Raw genomic sequence first — 9,347 nt, 5'->3', positions numbered from 1 at the left:
TCCCCTGCCCACTCCTGTTATCTCTCTCTCTCTCTAAATACATACTCATCTTATGTATCTCTCTCTGTCTGACATACCTGCCTATACCTCTTTCTTTCAATCTATCTATCCATCCAACATCTTGCACTCTATTGCTCTGTTTATAAACACACTTAGCAATGAAATGGCTGAGGACCCAATGCAATGCAAAATTACTTTCCAGTGCAAAGTTACCCTGAGTTGGTTACTGTGACAGGTCCACCCCGGAGTGCCACCTGGAACTGAGGTACAGCTGAGCCCTCTGTCTCACTAATCTTGGTTCCCTCTTGCACTGTGACATTGTGACAAGCTGCAAAGCCCTCCGAGCTTGCACTCACACCAACATCCACAGTCAAGGGCCACACCGAGCTGTGTACATGAATGATCATGCCATCGACTCATGAACCCACAATAGAGAGGCTACAGCCAAAGTACTCCCAGCTGCCTAGCCTAGGGCTCCGGGGCTGTACCGTCTTGCCCTGGTCAAAACCCGACCAGTATGAATTTATTACCCAGTCTGCCGCTTCTACAAAGGACATGCACCAACTCTTGTTCCTGAGCTGAGATTTATCCCCTTTGCATTTCAAACAACACACAGTGTTTTAGATAAAATATAAAACAGATTTATTAACTATAGAAAGATAGCTTTTAAGTGATTATAAGTGATGTTAAACAGATCAAAGTAGATTGCCATAAGAAATAAAACAAAAACACAAACTGACCCTACAATACTAGATAGGATCTGAACAGTAATCTCTCATCCTGACTGATGACACAAGCAGTCCACCAAGTTTCCATACACAGGATAGAAATCCCTTTAGTCTGGGACCAGCACTTCCCCCCAGTTCAGTCTTTATTCCTCCAGTACTTTCAGGTGTGTTGTAGGCAGAGTGAGGTTCAGTTATGGTGTCATTCCCCACTTTTATATCTTCTTCCAACTTGCTGGAAAGCTCTTCTGCTGTGACCGTGGTTAAACAGTTCTCATTGTGTAGTGCTATCTCGGAGAGGTTTCTATTCATAGAATATCAGAGTTGGAAGGGACCTCTGGAGGACATCTAGTCCAACCCCCTTCTCAAAGCAGGACCAATTCCCAACTAAATCATCCCAGCCAGGGCTTTGTCAAGCCTGACCTTAAAAACTTCTAAGGAAGGAGATTCCTCCACCTCCCTAAGTAACCCATTCCACTGCTTCACCACCCTCCTAGTGAAAACGTTTTTCCTAATATCCAACCTAAACCTCCCCAACTGCAACTTGAGACCATTACTCCTTGTTCTGTCATCAGGTACCACTGAGAACAGTCTAAATCCATTCTTTGGAACCCCCTTTCATGTAGTTGAAAGCAGCTATCAAATTCCCCCTCACTTCTAATAAGCCATTAACATTGTTTGGCCTTTTTATTGTACCTGAAAGGCTGCTTGTGGGTGTTCTCAACCTCACGTTTCAGTAGCACATACATAGACAAACTTCATAACTTCACATACAATGATAGCACATACAATCCAACGAGATACTAATGTCTAGCAGATCCAGACTTTTAGAATGATACCTCACAAGCCATACCTTGTCCAAAACATATCATAATTATATAACAGTGGTGAATATGGGGGTGCCAGGGTGTCTCAGTTACTTTCTCACAAACATGACCATCTACCATGAGCTAGCTTATATGACAGCAACCAACCTTGTACCAGATATGTGTCCCTCTAATCAATGGAGATACTGTAGCATAGAACAGCAGTAATGCCCTTCTGAATGAGACACACAGGTGGGGTTTTCTGAAGGGACTAAGGGAGTTCAGCATCAAAATCTCAATAAAAATCAGGCTTCTTTAAAACTCCTAGTTATCCTTCTTAGTGTGAACAGCTGTCTCTACTCCATTGTCCCTAAGGATTTTTGTGGGGCATCTGTGCACATATCACATGCATATTAGAATCACTTTTGCAGCACACATGCATGGAAGATAATCTGGAGCAGTTGTCTTTCCTACTTTCTGTACTACAATTCCTATAAGGCCTTGCAGTTGCCTACCAAGGTAGGCCCAACCGCTGAAGAAGGGGAAAATGTGACTTCTGACTGTTTGTCATCATACACCCCCCCCAATCTATCTGTCCCCATACCCACCCACCCACTCACTAATATATCTATCCATTCCCTTCCACACCCATCCACTTACTCCTACATCTACCTATCCCCAGCCACATCTATCTATCTATCTATCTATCTATCTATCTATCTATCTATCTATCTATCTATCTATCTATGAGATTATGAGACCCTATGCAGGTTGAGTTCCCTTTGGAGAGAACAGTTACATAGATTTTAGGTTTAACTTTTTTTATTTACACTATATACACCTGACCTGGAACAGAGGTGGTCAGAAACAGCACATAGGCAATCCCCCTGTTATCAAATCTCAGCCCCACAACCAACACCTGATTTACACAGAGTAATTCTGCCCCAGAAATTTCCTCTAGGTAAAGAAAAAAATTGTTGCTATTTGCAAGAGTTCCCTTCAAAAGAAACTACATAACCAAATTAATAACAAAAGAGAATTACTTCAAAGATCGCAAAGAGCTTCCACACAAAGAAAAAGATCTTGTAAGACTGCAGCAGCTAAACCTATTGTGGGTACCCAATGGGTATGTCTACACTACGAGGGTAGTTCGATTTTACTTAAATCGAATATGTGTAATCGATATTGCAAAGTCGAACTTGTGTGTCCACACTAAGGACAGTAATTCGACTTTGTGAGTCCACATTAACGGGGCGAGCGTCGATATTGGAAGCGGTGCACTGTGGGCAGCTATCCCACAGTTCCCGCAGTCCCCGCTGCCCTTCGGAATTCTGGGTCGAGCCGCCAATGCCTTCTGGGTAAAAAAAATGTGTCGTCATCCGTCCGTCACTAACGCCCTCCCTCCCTCCATGAAAGCGCCGGCGGGAAATCAGTTCGCGCACTTTTCTGGTCAGTGAGAGCGCGGACGCCACAGCACTGCGATCATGGATCACGCTGCGACCATCGCTGCAGTTGTAGCCATTCTCAACACCTCGCAGCTTATCATACACCTTTCCCTGAGGCAGATGAAGAGTAATCAAGCGAGGAGGCTACGACACCGCCGTGATGGCCTGAAGTCGGAGAGTAGCACAGAGCTGTCAGAAACCACGAGACCCAGCGCCCAGGACATCATGGTGGCAATGGGTCATGTGGATATCGTGGAACGGCGATTCTGGGCCCGGGAAACAAGCACGGACTGGTGGGACCGTATAGTGCTTCAGGTCTGGGATGAATCCCAGTGGCTGCGAAACTTTCGCATGCGGAAGGGGACTTTCCTCGAACTTTGTGAGTTGCTGTCCCCTGCCCTGAAGCGCCAGAATACCAGGATGAGAGCAGCCCTCACAGTTGAGAAGCGAGTGGCCATAGCCCTCTGGAAGCTTGCAACGCCGGACAGCTACCGGTCGGTTGCGAACCACTTTGGTGTGGGTAAATCTACCGTGGGGGTTGTTGTCATGCAAGTAGCCAACGCAATCGTGAAGGTACTGCTCCCAAAGGTAGTGACCCTGGGAAACGCGCAGGTCATCATAGATGGCTTTGCCGCGATGGGATTCCCAAACTGTGGTGGGGCTATCGATGGGACTCACATCCCTATCCTTGGAACGGACCACCAGGCCAGCCAGTACATCAATAGAAAGGGCTACTTTTCAATGGTGCTGCAAGCACTGGTGAACCATCGGGGACGTTTTACAAACATCTACGTCGGATGGCCGGGCAAGGTTCATGACGCTCGCGTGTTCAGGAACTCTGGTCTGTTTAGACGGCTGCAGGAAGGTATTTACTTCCCGGACCACAAAATAACTCTTGGGGATGTGGAGATGCCTACAGTCATCCTCGGGGACCCAGCCTACCCGCTAATGCCCTGGCTCATGAAGCCCTATACTGGCGCCCTGGACACAGAAAAAGAACTGTTCAACTACCGGCTGAGCAAGTGCAGAATGGTGGTGGAGTGTGTTTTTGGCCGTCTCAAAGGGAGATGGAGAAGCTTACTCACTCGCTGTGATCTCAGTGAAACCAATATCCCCATCGTTATTGCAGCTTGCTGTGTGCTCCACAATCTGTGTGAGAGCAAGGGGGAGACCTTTATGGCGGGGTGGGAGCTAGAGGCAAATAGCCTGGCTGCTGATTACGTCCAGCCAGACAGCCGGGCCATTAGAAGATCCCAGCGGGACGCCCTGTGCATCCGGGAGGCTTTGAAAGCTAGGTTCCTGAGTGAGCAGGGCAACCTGTGACTTTTCAGTTTGTGGACAGAAAAGCTGAACCTGCCCCCGTTTCTTTACCCAGTTCATTTTGACTATACTCTCCAGTTACATACCCCCTTCACCCCCTTCCCCTTCCCAAAAAATAAAATCATTTCTATTTTGTTAATGAACACCGTTGTCTGTATTGCTGTTTTCGCGGGAATATTTTAAACCAGGGACGCAGACTGTGGCGGGGGGCGGGTTTAGTGTTCTGATGCAAATGATGCTTCTAAACTCCCGGAATGACAGGCTCCGCACTGGTGCACTGGTTATTTCAATGGAGCCTGCCAGCACTCCTGGGGGGGACTGCGTGTATGTGTCGGCTATGTGACTTTCTGGCAGGGGGGGTAGGGTTACATATCCCCTGCTGCGTGGATCTGTGAGCCAGGATAAGGACCGCTGCATAAGATCTGTAACTGCCCTCCCCCGCCACAAAGTCACAGAGCAACCCCCCCCCAGAACATGAAAAACACCTCCCAGACTGACCAGGGTAACCAGTGACTGCACTGTGTATGTGTCCTGTTGCTGGACCTGACACCGCCTCTGTACCCTGCTAAAGGTCACTGTCCTGTCCAATTACCAAGCCCCTTCCCCCCCTCCAGACAGACTCTCCCTCAAAAGAACCTGACTGAAACAGTAATGAACAGAAACAAACATTTTATTGTGAACCACACATGAAACGTGGGGGGTGAAACTTGCACGGGGGCTTGTGTGAGGTGGGTAGGAAAGGACTTATCAAATTTTGGGGAATGTCAGCCTTCTAGTGCTAGAGCAGTCTGCAGGGGTTGACTGAAAGTTTTAACGTCCCTTGCCGCCCCTCCTTCTTTGGACTTTGGGTGAGGGTGGTGTGGGACTTGGTGGCGGGTGAGGGCGGTTACAGATAGACTGCAGCGGGGCTCTGTCCTCCTGCCTCCGGTCTTGCAGAACATCCACAAGGAGCCGGAGCGTGTCCGTTTGCTCCCTCATTAGTCCAAGCAGCTTTTCAGTAGCCTGTTGGTCCTCCTGATGCCACCTCTCCTCCCGTTCCATGACTGCTCGGTGCATTTGTGACAAGTTCTCCCTCCACTGTGTCTGCTGGGCTGCCTGGGCTCGGGAGCAGCCCATTAGTTCTGAGAACATGTCTTCACGCGTCTTCTTCTTCCTCCGCCTAATCTGCGCTAGCCTCTGGGAGTGTGCTGACAGGCTGGGTTGGGAGACAGTCGCAGATGTGTCTGTGTGAATTGTAAAAAGGGAGTGAATTCCTGAGACAGATAAATGATATTGTACACAAAGAACCTAGTCTTTCTCTGTGAACAAGACCATGCACTGCACCTCTCACATGCGCACTCAAGACAAGGTCGAATTTTCGGCCGTCACCTTCAGTGCCTGTGGACTTGCGGTGGTCTAGGAGTGATCAGAGAACTGTGGCTGGAGACCTGAACTTCTGGAGCGGGCAATCATGGTAAGCCGTAGACTTGTGGCTGCTTAAAACTCCATCAGTAGCACTGGCCTCCTTTCACATTGAAAGCAATGCCAGTCTCTGCTGCCAGCAATCAGGACAGCATCAACTCTGCCCCTGTCCCACCCCCTCGCGGCTGTCCCAGGGAAAGATCCCTGTATGCTGCCCCTCTCCCTCCACCGTGTGGCTGTAAAGCAGTCCCAATACTAACATTCCCCTCCCTAATTCAAAGCAGGGCATCATGAGCGACATCACCCTCCTGAGGATCCCGGACACCCAGAAAGAACGCATGCTGCGGGAAAGCATGCAGAAACCGGGGCCGTATGCCGCCATGCTATGTCGGGCCATGATCCCTGAGTACTTGATTGTGGCGTGGCGGGGACATGTCTGCTACCACGGAGGGCCCAGTAAGATCGCCCTACCCCGGAACCTGATAAACAGGCTTGAAATCTACCTCCACGAGACCTACGAGGAGCTCTCCTACGAGGATTTCTCGTCAATCCCCGGCCACATTGACCGGATTTTTGCCTAGGTGCACTGGGACTATGGAGTGGAGCGTCTTGGGCCTGGGAATCATGAAGTAACGGACATTGTGAAAAATTTTTAAAATACTGGGGACTAAATTGAGAAGAGCCTAAGACAGACAAATCATGAAAATCCATTTGTTACCTTTGTAAATATTCCTGTTTTGTACCTGATTATTTTTTACTAGTTTACAGCACTTTTATAAACATACATTGTTAATAGTATAAATATTCCCGTTCTGTTTTAAATAAATGTTTAGATGTTTACAGCACTTACTGCTTGATCCTTCCCCTGATTCTGTGTCCGGGGTAAGGGATGGGGACGGTTGGTACGGGATCTCGGTAAGGGTGATGAAGAGCTCCTGGCTGTCGGGGAAATCAGCGGTGCCAGCGCTGTCGACTGCCTCGTCCTCCTCATCTCCTTCTTCATCTTCCCCGTCCGCTAACATGTCCGACGAGGAACCGGCCGCGGACAATATCCCATCCTCGGAGTCCACGGTCAGGGGTGGGGTAGTGGTGGCGGCCGCACCCAGGATGGAATGCAGTGCCTGGTAGAAACGGGATGTGTGGGGATGGGATCCGGATCGTCCGTTAGCCTCTTTGGTTTTTTGGTAGCCTTGTCTCAGCTCCTTGATTTTCACGCAGCACTGCTTTGCATCCCGGCTGTAGCCTCTCTCTGCCATGGCTTTGGAGATCTTCTCGTAGATCTTAGCATTCCTTCTTTTGGTGCGCAGCTCTGAAATCACGGACTCATCGCCCCACACTGCGATGAGATCCAAGACTTCCCGATCAGTCCATGCTGGGGCCCTCTTTCTATTAGATTGCACGGCCATCTCTGCTGGAGAGCTCTGCATCGTTGCCACTGCTGCTGAGCTCACCTCGATGTCCAAACAGGAACTGAGATTCAAACTGCCCAGACAGGAAAATGAATTCAAATTTTCCCGGGGGTGTGGCTGGTCAGAGCATCCGAGCTCGGACTGCTGTCCAGAGCGTCAACAGAGTGGTGCACTGTGGGATAGCTCCCGGAGCTATTAGCGTCGATTTCCATCCACACCTAGCCTAATTCGATATGGCCATTTCGAATTTAGTGCTACTCCTCTCGTTGGGGAGGATTACAGAAATCGATTTAAAGAGAGCTCTATGTCGAACTAAATGGCTTCCTGGTGTGGACGGGTGCAGGGTTAATTCGATATAACGGCGCTAAATTCGACATAAAAGCCTAGTGTAGACCAGGTCATTGACTCCTGCCATAACAATATTTTAGGGAAAAATGTATTTTGTGAAGAAAATCAATTAATGTAAATGTGAAACAGAATATATGCAACAGTTATGAGACTAGATGGAAAAATTATTAAAATTATTTCCAAAATAATCAGTAATTAATTAGTTCCATAGAAAAGTTGTTATTAATATGCAGCCATTTTCATTTTAGTTATTTATTAATTATTATTATTAAGCTAGTGTCAACAAAATGAAGCTGGGGAGAGGGATAGTGATAGCTTGGTGGTTTGAGCATTGGCCTGCTAAACCCAGGATTGTGAGTTCAATCCTTCAGGGGGCCATTTGGGGATTTAGTTGGGGGTTAGTCCTGCTTTGAGCAGGGGGTTAGACTAGATGAGTTCCCTAATAATTTATTATATGATTGTTCTCTATAAATACATCAGGGGGATATACACCAGGGTGGGAGAGGAATTATTTAAGTTAACAGTCAATGATGGCACATCAATATAGACAAAGTTGCAGTTTCTAACCATCAGGGGAGTGAAATTCTGGAATGGCCTTCCACAGGGAGTAATGAGGGGGGAAAACAAATTTGTTTCAAGATTGAGTTTGATAAGTTTAGTGAGGGGATGGTATGATGAGATTGCCTACAATGGGATTGTAATGGGTTGGCACCCACTGCTCACAAGTGTCCCCTCTGGTTGGGTGTGTCTGCAGTCTTTCAGTTTTGGTGGTTCTCAGGAAACTTTTTAGTGACTCAGCCCTCAGTACCCCTCTGGTGGTGTCTCTCTAGCCCTTCCCAGGCTCAGTCTTTAAGTAGTTCTGGCCCTGGTATGTGGCCATATCTCCAGGACTTCCTCCCTGGAGACACTATCTTCCTGCAGCCCTCCCTGGGTTCAGTCCCTACTCAGTCCCAGCAGCCAGCCTGGAGCTCCTTCATTGCCCCCCTGGCACCTTCTAGCAAACAGTCTTTGGCTCAGTACTAGCAGCCAGCAAGAAGCCTCTTGGTCTCCTGGTCCCTGCCCACACTTAGCTGTCCATGGTCCTGCTGCTCTTCCAGCCAGGCACACAGTTCTTTCTTCTGAAGCTTCTTTTATATGGCCATCCTGGCCCCTTATTGACCATTCCAGCAGCCCCTCTGATTGGTTGCTTCCTCACAACCACTCTAGGCCACTTGGAGGACCTCTCCCACTGCTCCTTTCCTGGGATGAGTGTGGCAGAACCCTGAGGCCTCCAGCAGGGGGCCTTTGGGCCTAGTCTATCCCATCACAGGGATATGGACCTGTTAGTACCGGTTAGTAAATGTTAGCCGTTTTAGTCCTTTTTTCTGTATATTTCATTCATTTATATATTAACTATTCTTTAGAATCTTTAGGCCAGGGGTCAGCAACCTACGGCACGCATGCCAAACACGGCACGCAAGCCGATTTTGAGTGGCACGCAGCTTCCTGCCGCAGTCCCGGCCCCCAGCCCCACTCAGCCCCCCCCGCCCACCGCTCTCCTTTGCGGGGGCAGGAGGCAGAAGCTTGGTTCTGCGGCAGCCAAGCTTCCCCCCTCCCCCGCTTCTTCCCCCAGTGGTGCTTTCCTGCCCTGCCTCCTCTCCGTCCCTGGCCAATCAGCTGATGGCCCTAGCGAGGGGGAGGGGGAAGAGCAGCAGCATGCACACAGCTCTGTAGAGGAGGCAGAGAGAGGTAGGAACGGAGCCTGGGGGAAGGGGGTGGAACAGGGCATATCCCTTCCAGCCCTCTGCCATGAGCCGCTCAGGGCAGGGGGCTGGGAGCACCCCCATGAGCTGAGCACCCCAGCCCTCTGCCCTGACCCCCCCACACACACTCAGCCTTCTGCCCTGCACCCCC

Source organism: Terrapene carolina, unplaced genomic scaffold (assembly GCF_002925995.2).
Source record: "Terrapene carolina triunguis isolate 2854851 unplaced genomic scaffold, T_m_triunguis-2.0 Scaffold119, whole genome shotgun sequence".
NCBI lineage: Eukaryota > Metazoa > Chordata > Testudines > Emydidae > Terrapene > Terrapene triunguis.
This window is presented reverse-complemented; position numbering follows the sequence as displayed.